Source organism: Pseudomyrmex gracilis, unplaced genomic scaffold (assembly GCF_002006095.1).
Source record: "Pseudomyrmex gracilis isolate BER0280 unplaced genomic scaffold, ASM200609v1 scaffold_1531, whole genome shotgun sequence".
Taxonomy (NCBI): domain Eukaryota; kingdom Metazoa; phylum Arthropoda; class Insecta; order Hymenoptera; family Formicidae; genus Pseudomyrmex; species Pseudomyrmex gracilis.
This window is the reverse complement of record NW_018022115.1, coordinates 15941-26560: the sequence shown is the minus strand read 5'-3', so window position 1 is coordinate 26560 and position 10620 is coordinate 15941. Positions and strand designations below refer to the sequence as shown.

Below are 10620 nucleotides of genomic sequence, written 5' to 3'. Positions count from 1 at the left end.
CCTTCTAGTGAACCTCTAGCACTAAACGATCGGTTTTTATATTTTATAGGTTTGGCTTCACCTATTGTGAGAGTTCCTAAATTAAGCAATTTATTACGCTCAAACAACTTTTGCGAACTGGAATCTAAAGGATTTCCATTGGTATCTACGAAATATATTATGGACATACGTATCATCCGGAATAATAACACTTTGATTTGTGACTGGTACCACAAGCCGACTTATTCCGGTATATACTTAAATTTTCTTTCTCAAAATCCAATATGTCACAAAATTGGCACCATAATATCTCTAACAGACAGAGCAGTTCTTTTATTAAACCCCATTTTTCATCAAAAAAACTTAAAATTTTGCACCAATACACTTATAGATAACAACTATCCGATTAAATTAATATTTGATACCATAAACAGGAGACTGAGAACATTGTTTGCTACCAAACTAAACCAACACAACAATCAAATGTTAAATAATACCGAAACTTCACGTTATTTCGTCATACCGTATGCTTCAACTTCTACAGAACATATTAAAGAGTTCATTAACAACAATCTACATACGAGATTGTCATATCGAAGTATAAACCGTCTTAGTAAATTCATTAAAACACATAAAGACATTGCACCCATTTACAATCAAAAAAACGTTGTTTATCGGATATCATGCGACCATTGCGAATATACATACATAGGACAAACAAAGAGACAATTGAAAACTCAAAGGAACATTTTAATTGCGTGAAGAACGGGAAAATTGAAACCTCGGTCATAGCAAACCACAGCCACCAAACGAGACACACATTTAAATGGAACTCTATAGAAATATTGGGTTGGGGAAAAAGTTTCTTCGTATTTTCCCAGTAGGTGGAATTAGAATCGCATAACCTTGATAATATTAATCGGATCTGTCAATACATTGTGTGCGTTTGAAAGGTAACATATCATAAAGAAACTAGCAAAAAAGTAGTGATATTTGTCTATTCAGTCAAAAGTTATTGCATCTTGAAAATGAGTGAAGAGAAAGAAGAAATTCGATACATTTTAAAATTTTATTTTAAAAAAGGGAAGAATGCAACTCAGGCTGCTAAAAAAATTTGTGATGTTTATGGACATGATGCTGTATCAATACGTGTGGCACAAAGCTGGTTCAAGCGTTTTCAATCTGGAAATTTTGATGTCAAAGATGCACCTCGCTCTGGTCGACCGATCACTGAAAAAGTCGATGAAATTATGGAAATAATTGAGCAAGACCGGCACATTAGCAGTCACGAAATCGGTAAACAACTGAACATCGACCACAAAACAGTTTTAAACCATTTGAAAAACGCTGGATACAAAAAAAACCTCGATGTTTGGGTGCCACATAATTTAACAGTCAAAAATTTAATGGATCGATTTTCTATCTGCGAATCATTGTTAAAACGAAACGACATCGAACTATTTTTGAAACGGCTCATAACAGGCGACAAAAAATGGATCACGTACGACAATAATGTACGAAAAAGATCGTGGACAAAGCGAAATGAAGCTCCGCAAACTGTGGCAAAGCCAAAATTGACGCCAAGAAAAGTGATGCTGAGTGTGTGGTGGGATTGGAAAGGAATCGTTCACTACGAGCTGCTGCCGTCCGGTCAAACAATTGATTCTAACCTCTACTGTCAACAACTGGAAAGATTACGCCAGGCAATTGAGAAAACGCGACCAGAATTGATCAATAGGAAAGGCGTCGTCTTTCATCACGACAACGCGAGACCTCATGTATCTATAGCGACTCGTCAAAAATTAAGAGAACTTGGCTGGGAAGTTTTGATGCATCCACCTTATAGTCCTGACCTTGCACCATCAGACTACCATTTGTTTCGATCTCTACAGAACTCTCTTAATGGTACAAAGTTGGCTCAAGAGAGGCCTGTGAAAATCACTTGTCACAGTTTTTCGCTAAGAAATCACACAAGTTCTACAGTGACGGAATTATGGTTTTACCTCAAAGATGGCAAAAGGTGGTCAAACAAAACGGCACATATTTAATTTCATAAGCTTCATTTCAAATATGAATAAAATTTGTTTCATTTCTGCAATAAAATACGAAGAAACTTTTTCCCCAACCCAATATTAGACTCGGAACCTAATTATTACAAGAGACTGACTTCAGAAATGTTACACATTAAGGGCGAGAATCATAATTTAAATATCATAAGTGACACCAATCTTCTAGATAAAAATTATTTACCGATTATAGATAAACTAAAACATTCACACACAACTATATAAAACAGAGGGAGCTTTTCTCTCCCTCATCACAATTACAAATAATTCCGTATTCTCGCACTGTGGTGATAACATTGATAGAAGCAACACGTGAGTCCAGTGTACAAAGTAACTTTTAGATACTTGACATATGTGACTACCACCTTTAAATTATAACAAATGTTGTTTTATGTAAGTTTGTAATTTGTTTTATTAATTTTTTTTTTATTCTTTTCTTTCTTTTTCTTTTACATTATCTATTTGACAAGTGTAATGTCCATTTAAAAATATACCACTTTGTAATTTCACAACACAACAACAAAATCAATCGCTTTATATAACATCACATGCATTGTATTATATTATAGTATTTCTATTGAAGATGACTCAATAAAAAGAAAGTCAAAACGTTTGGGTAATTTATCTTCTACATTATTGCATAAGATCCTGCACATTGGTTCTATACAGCCGCACTAATTCAAATTCATTATTGGTACCGACAAGAACCTGAAGACAACCCTCCCTAGTCTAATAGAAATATATTATATTGTCTTTTCGCAAAAATAGTAATTCGCGAGATTCGATGATACAGTTGTTTATTGACTGAATATCAATTATCGTTGGCTTGAGTTTCTTCTTTAGTTTATGATTTTTAGCGATCTTCTGTTTCTGTTTTTCCTCTTCTTCCTCGCTTTCTTTGTCATTTTCTTTGATTTCGGTTTCTTCGTCTATTTTTGAGACTCATTATTTATTTTATCTGGAGGATCGTTTCTTTGATGATCTTCTTCACTTTCTTCTATCTGGTTTCGTCGTTTGACTGCTTGACTGCGCGTTTCCCTTTGATCGATTGTTGTTGGTTGTTCGCGAAATTCAACAGTTGTTTGATCAATGGAATCGTCAAATTTTTCGAAATTTCTTTTGTCGTCATTATCCAATGTTGATTCTTCAATTTCTTCGTCAGAGTAACGCAGTTCAAATTCCTCGTCTTCTGACTCGTCGTCGTCTTCTAACCATTTTGAAATTTGACTGGCATCCTCAGACTTATTTGGATTTAATCGCTTCTGATCTTTTAATTACTCTGCAATTCTCTTTGTCAAGGTTTACCGGATTTCTGGATAAGGCATCTGCATTCACATTTGTCTTCCCAGCTTTATATATTACTTCATAGTCCTATTCGGCTAGTTTCAATCTCCGACGGAGTATTCGCATATTTGCATCTTGCGCGTTTTTGAACCACATTAAAGGTTTATGATCGGTGACTAGAGTAAATTTTCGTCCGTATAAATATGGTCTAAAATGTTTGACACAATAAACTATGGCTAAGGCTTCTTTTTCGTATGTGTCGTATTTCAATTCGTTGTCCGTCAGTGTGCGTGATGCATAAGCTATCGGTCTGTCCTTGTTTACTTCTCCTTGCGATAAGATTCCGCCTATGGCTATTCCTGAGGCGTCAGTAGTTAGAATAAATGGCTTTGAGAAATCTGGATATTGCAGCACAGGTTCTTCGCATAACTTTTGTTTTAATATTTTGAACGATTGATTTTGAGCGATTCCCCACTCAAAGCGAGAGTCATTTTTTAATAAATTTGTTAATGGTTTGGCAAATTTTGAAAAATTCGGAATGAATCGCCTATAATATCCTGCGAGTTCAAGAAATTGTTTAATGTTTTTAGGCGTCTTTGGTTTAGGAAAGTGATAACGGCTTCTAATTTCTTTGGATCTGGGCGAACTCCATCTTTGCTAATTACATGCCCTAAATAAGTGACTTCAGTTTTTAAAAATTCACATTTATCCGGTTGTAATTTCAAGTTAGCTTGTCGTAGTCTATCGATTAATGCATTGTATTTCTTTTGGTGTTCCTCTAGTAAGGCAGCATAGATTACAATATCGTTCATATAAACAAATAATTCTTGCCTTTGCAGCCCTGATAGAACAATGTCCATTAATCGTTGAAAAGTCGCAAGGGCATTTTTTAGATCAAAAGGCATTCTCTTAAACTCGTAATGTCCAAACGGAGTCGTAAACGCAGTTTTATGGCTGTTTGCGGGGTCCATTTTTATTTGGTGAAATCCAAATGCTAGATCTAACATGGAGAAGTATTGAGCTCCTCCTAATTGATCTAAAATATCTACGATGTTGGGTAGTCGATAAGCATCGCCAATTGTTTTTTTATTTAACGCGCGAAAATCTAATACCATCCTCCAGCGTTTATTTCCTTGCAAATCTTCTTTCTTGGGCACTATCCATATAAGTGTATTGTACGGTGATTGTGATTGTTTTATTATTTTCCCGTTTAATAATTCTCTTACTTGTTTGTTTATTTCATCTTTATGGGCTTGAGGAAATCGGTATTGACGAGTGTTTATCGGTTGGTCGTCTACAGTTTTGATGCTGTGTTGGAGCACGTGAGTTGCCGTTAATTGTTTTTCCGGAATATAAAATCTGTCTTGACTATTTTTTATTAAATTTATCACACACACACACGTTGTTTCTCTCTTGGTTATTTAAATGATCTACACGTAGTAACTTTATAATTCTTGAAAATCTATTGAACTTTTCATGCGGGCTTCCTCGAGACGTTACTAGGCATTTATTTATTTTGTAATTTGAGGAAACCTCTTTGTTAAGAGTCGCATCGACGTTGTGAGAGGCTTTGTGCTAATTTCCCTTAGATTTCTCTGCTTTATATTTTGATTTCCTATGTCTCATAAATTTATCGATTATTTCTTTCAATTTAACTCGCGCGGATTCCATTGTTTTAGGAGATGGTTTAACAAAGATTTTATTTTTTAAGGACCTTTGGGGAAGAGTAGACTTTAACTGTTTCATTTTTTTAATAAGTTCACTAGCAGTTATTGAGCTGTTTTTCTTGTCGTCTTCTTTATTAGTTTCTTTTATCCCGACCCGTGGAAATTTTATATTTTTTAGGGGGGTAAATCTTCCTCCTTTTAAGTTTTTATCAAAGAAGGTCAAATTGCATAGTGAGGTTTGGTTACTTCCCTTCTCTCAATCGACGGATTCAAAGGATTCAGGAAAGGTTTGGATACTTCCCCCTCTAGGGATTGTGAGAGAAGTTTGGAGACTTCCTCCTTCATGGATTTCGGGATTTTGTATCATTACAGGTGAGGTTTGGTTACTTCCTCCATCAAGGATTTCAAGAAAGGATTGATAATCTTCTTCCTTTTTCTCTAAAATATCAGAATCATTGCTTTCATTTGACTCAAACTTTCCTTTAGAAATATTTTCTTGACTTTTATTTTTGTTGTTATTACTTCTTTTAATTTTATCTTCTTTCTTTGTTACTTCCGCGCATCTTTTATTTTCATATGCATTAGATTCGATAAGGCGTTTTTATTTTTGCCAAACGAATATTCATTATTACAGATTTCGTTTGATGTCTGAGAGGATCCAGTCTTTGCTAGGTCACAGTCGGAGTTTGTTTTAAGGGTATTTAACAGTTCGTTTAAAAGTCTAAGATATAAAGTTGGAACTCGGACTTTGACTTCGTCGTCTCGCGTGCTTACGACATTCAAATAGGCTTTTCCAGACACGTTTTCTACTATGGTATCTCCTAGATATATACCGTGCGTTAGTTTTAATTTTGGAAAATACCTAATCTTAACTTCGGGATTCTCTATTCGAACATAAAATGAAGATTCCGTTCTCGGTGCTACTATTATAGTTTCTTGAGAAAAGAAAGGTATTTTAATTCCGGAAATATCTAAATGTTCTTGAGTGTAATCTATTTTAGTATCATTTTGATTAAAAAAGTCGTTTCCAAGTATACTAGTCTTGTGATATTGGAAAGTCGTCTGATACGATGTGAAATTTTACGAGTATTTTTTAAATGGTGTTAGAGTGATTTCGCCGTAAGTATATACCGGATAGTTGTTTATGCCGCTTAATTTTAAAATACTTGATCGATTAATTTTTACGTTTTTGGATACATATTTCTCTTTAATGACGTTCGGTCCGGAACCTGTGTCTAATAACAACGTTATAAGCGGTATTGAATCAGCTAATTTAATTCGAATCGTGGGTAACCGTCTGTGTCTGTCAAGGTTTATCGTCACTGGATATATGTCTGCTTTGTCAGAATTTACTTGGACGCGGCCCATTGCTGCAACAGGATGTGAACCTCGTTCGGTCCTCTGTGGCACACCCGTCTTCGAGGGGCCGGCGAAGTTTCCCTGATTGTTTTCTTTTCTACGATTGTTACTCGCGTTACGTAACTCGCAGTTTTCTAGGAAATGACCCGGTTCTTTGCAGTATCGACAAAACAAACCGCTGATCGACCAAGACTGATTTAAACGGCATTCTTTGGCAGTATGACTATAACTGTTGCAAATTTGACATACTGTTCTAAGTGGTTGAGAACGATTACGTTGTTCATTTTGCTTTTTCCAACAATCTTTCGCAGAATGACCGGTCTTATCACACCACTGACAAGTCACGGGTAATTTATTACTATTCCGATTCAAATTGTTACTCGATCTACAATCTTTCGCGTTATAGCCCGATTTCGAGCACAATTGACAGGTGACGCGATTTTCTTGCACTACGTGTATACTTTGACGCGCTCGCGAAGGCGACATTTATCGGCACTATGTCCACGCTTTTGGCAAATTTGACAAACTAAAATCTCGGGTCCTAAATCACCATGTTTATTTTGAGAAAATAACCCAAGTTTTCGGCAACTTCCAGCTGTGTGGCCCTCTTTATAGCATATTTGGCAAGTTTCTTGTTTATGGTGTTTCTTGTTTACGCTGTGGCTTGCGTCTTGTCAGTACTCGAGTTAACGTGTTTTCCCTGGCGTATGTCATTAATAGTGCGTAGTTCCCTCTCTATTCGTAACGCGTCAACTACAGTTTCCTGAACGTCCAGATTCCTGGAGATTCGTTGTTCGATCTCCGGTTTCAATCCACGTATAAAACATTTGCACATATCCTTCTCTAAATCCGTTTTAACGTTTTAACTACGCGAGCTCTCATCTGTTCCTTGGTAATCTGTTCCTTCTAATATCTATTTACCTAGCATTTTTACTCTATTCGCGTAAGTAATTACATCTTTGTTGCCCTTTTGATAAATACCTAATTCTTCTTGCAATTGATACACGCATTTAGGAGAACCATACACTCGTTTTAAGAATTTTGTTAATTGCGCGATGTTATCAAAGTTTTCGTCTTGTAAAGTACGACGAGCCTCACCTACTATGCGAGTTCTTATGACTTTTGTAAATTGACTTTCTGCCTCCTTCAGAAGCATAGATTTAGCTTCCTCGCACTCTTCGATAAAATAATTCAATGGAATATTTGTTCCATCGAAAAAAGGTACGGCTTCAACCGCGTATTTAAAAGTAGCAAAAGGGTTAGAAGCTGGATGCGCCATGATCTCAAGCTCAGTATCGTTTAAGTCTAATAGATCTCTCTTTGTGTCAGGTATAGTCAGTGTATAACTTTCGTCGTCAAGCGGAGCAGATGGACCGACGATGGTTTGATCAATAACACTATCGCTAAATCTCGAAGTCGCTTGTAGCGGTGTGCGAGGTAACGATGTGAATGAAGCAAAAAGATTGATATTACTTTCGTCAAGCTCAATGCGCGAAGCACCCGCCGTTTGTTCGGATGTTTAAGTGGCTGTCGGTTTTGTTAGTTCTCTTTGCGTTCCAGATTTAATTGCGGCTTTATATGCTTTATTTATAATTGTTTATAATATAATCGTTTATTCAAATAGAATTGTGGATATTATAATAAAAATCGAAGAAAAGACATGAGTAAGCTTCGTATAAACTTGCGTTAAATTGACACGTACAGACGGTTCGGGTTCGATAGTGTATCTTACCGATAGCATTTCTTTATAATCGTTACAATCGGCGGAATGTTTAACTGGAGTGAGATCGAGATTATTGAGCTGGATTAGGATTAATAGAGAATTTCGAGTTCGGAGCGTGTTTATAAGAAATCATTTCTTGTCAAAATACATTGACACTAGTTAGCTACGGGTCGTCGGTCGGATCCGTCTCCGCAAGAGATCGTAAAATGAGAAGAGTCTATTGTTCGGAAAATTCTATTCTAACATAGGTGCTGCTCATTTGACTATGAGTAGCAAATCGAGATAATCAATTAAGAGTAGATAACTATTATTGAATAATTGATCGGATAAATGTTTACGATTGTTAATACAGTACACAGAATTGTAACATTACGTTGTGTATCAAGAATTAGAATTGGTTGTAAGAATTGATGATCCTGACTGCTGCTCATGGCGAAATGCAAAGCATGTATGTGTCTGTATCAGTGAGACTTACATTGTACTCGGTGATATATTTTGGGTGATAGCGGTGCTGGTAATTGGCAACGTCGCTCGGTGTTTGGTCGTAGCTGTTTCGCTTGGACTCACGCTGCTCGAGAATGATTGGAAGTGGAGTCGGCGGCGCCCTCAGGAGGTTTGACGAATAAAAAGGTGCAAAATTTCCTCGATTTAACGGAGAGATTGATTGTTAGTCACTGACTCTACCGCGCAAAGCTGTTCTCTGACAAATCTCAACTGTACTGAAGATCAAACTGTGGTGAAAACTGCGTAGCGATTAACGAGCGTGGATCGTGGATCCACGGCTTTTATAGAAGCTGGTTAATTTCCCCTTCTCCATCGTCCTTTCTTAAAATTTCGACCTTTTGTTCGTTGACCTCCGGGACAAAGACCTTTCCCCGTTTCGTTCGATTCTCCGGATCAATAAGATTATCATTTGTTTAGATCTCGCTTATCGGTACATGCCCTATCTTGTTTATGTCTGCGAGTCGCAGCTCTAGTCTCTCGATTTACGACTTCCTTTCTAGAGTTACGAGAGCTGTGGCGGTTTGTCGGGAAATGCGAGTGTCCACGCTTATACAAGGGCTATTGTTCGTTAAAAATTTCCTCTCAAGAGTCGATAAGATTTGTTTATTAATCCAGGTGCTCTAGGCTCGATTGTTTATAGTGCGTTGTCCGGCGCAAGTCTGTCTGTTTTATCTCGGCTGGCTCTTGTTTCTCTTTCCAGGAATTCGTTACAAGAATTATTTCTTAGAATTACTGTTAGACTTAATAATTATATTCCGTTGCAAAATGAAAGGACCCGTAGAGTCCAGGACGTAACACTCTGATCAACTTGAGCTTCACATATGTTGTCAAGGACATTGTCCTAAGTGAAACATTTAGTAAAACATTTTAGCCATCGCTCGCTGTTTGTGAAAAAGTTAATGACAAAAAAAGTTTTATAAATGAACTCTTAGTTTTTGTTACTATGTACATTTTCTTTGTGTTGTAAGTGTGTAGGCAGAAAGGGCAATGCTCCTCGCAGGGGGAAGGACTTTGCTCCTGTCTCCTGCTCCCCCCTTCGTGTTCTGCGTGTATATTACCTTGTGTTTATATTGGACTATTTCTTCTGAATCTACTATTCATTGAATAATGGATTCAGAAGAAATAATCCACGTCACAAATACAGAACTAAACAATGACAGCAATGAATAGTGGATTCAGAAAAAATAGTCCAATATAAACACAAAGTAATATACACGCAAAACACGAAGGGAAGAGAGACAAAACCTCTCTCCTTGCGGGAAGGCGATAACCCTTCCTGCCAACACACTTACAACACAAAGAAAATGTACATGGAATCAAAAAATAAGAGTTTATTTATAAAATTGTTTTGTTATTAACTTTTGAATAAAAAACGAGCAACGGCTAAAACCTTTTGCATGTCACTAATGACACTGTCCTTGACAACATATTGAGACGTTTTTTTTAGTTCTTACAAGTTTCCCGCGTCGCTCCGAAACGGAAGTACGAAATCGGGACACGGACGGAAGTCCGCGAGATCGGGAACGTCTATATAGGCAGGAGAGAAAAGGGTTGTAAAACGAGCATACCACTACGCCGAGCCGACGGATACTTGGTAAGAGTTTAAGGCGCCATACGCGTGACCGCGTCAAAAATCTGCGTCGCTCGACACAACGAGCCGACTAGCTCTATTTGAACGGAGAGAGGTTGGGTTTGTTCGATAGATAACCAAGGCTGTCCCGAACGAATCTCAGATTATACTCGCAATTAACCACATTTCAGATAGGAATAACAATTAACAATTTATTATACTACCGCGGAGTAAGAGACAATTTTGCAAAAAGAAAAATACAAAAAGAAAGTTCACAAATATGATAAAGCGAAGTCACTCTATCGCGGCAGTAATTAACCGGTTAACTGGCACGGCTTTTTTTACTATTTATGCCCGAACTGGCACCATCGAAAAATTAAGTGAATCCCACAAGATTTGGTATACAAGGGTTTTTTGAGTCGCCGAATCGATTCCGGGGGTTATTTTGTTGATCTGACACTCCCCAAC

General features: G+C 37.0%; 1 pseudogene; it reads left to right on the top strand.

Annotated features, from left to right (window-relative positions):
- The first annotated feature begins 1141 nt into the window (after nucleotides 1–1141).
- Nucleotides 1142–2035, top strand: LOC109862240 (annotated as a pseudogene).
- The last annotated feature ends 8585 nt before the right edge of the window (nucleotides 2036–10620 follow it).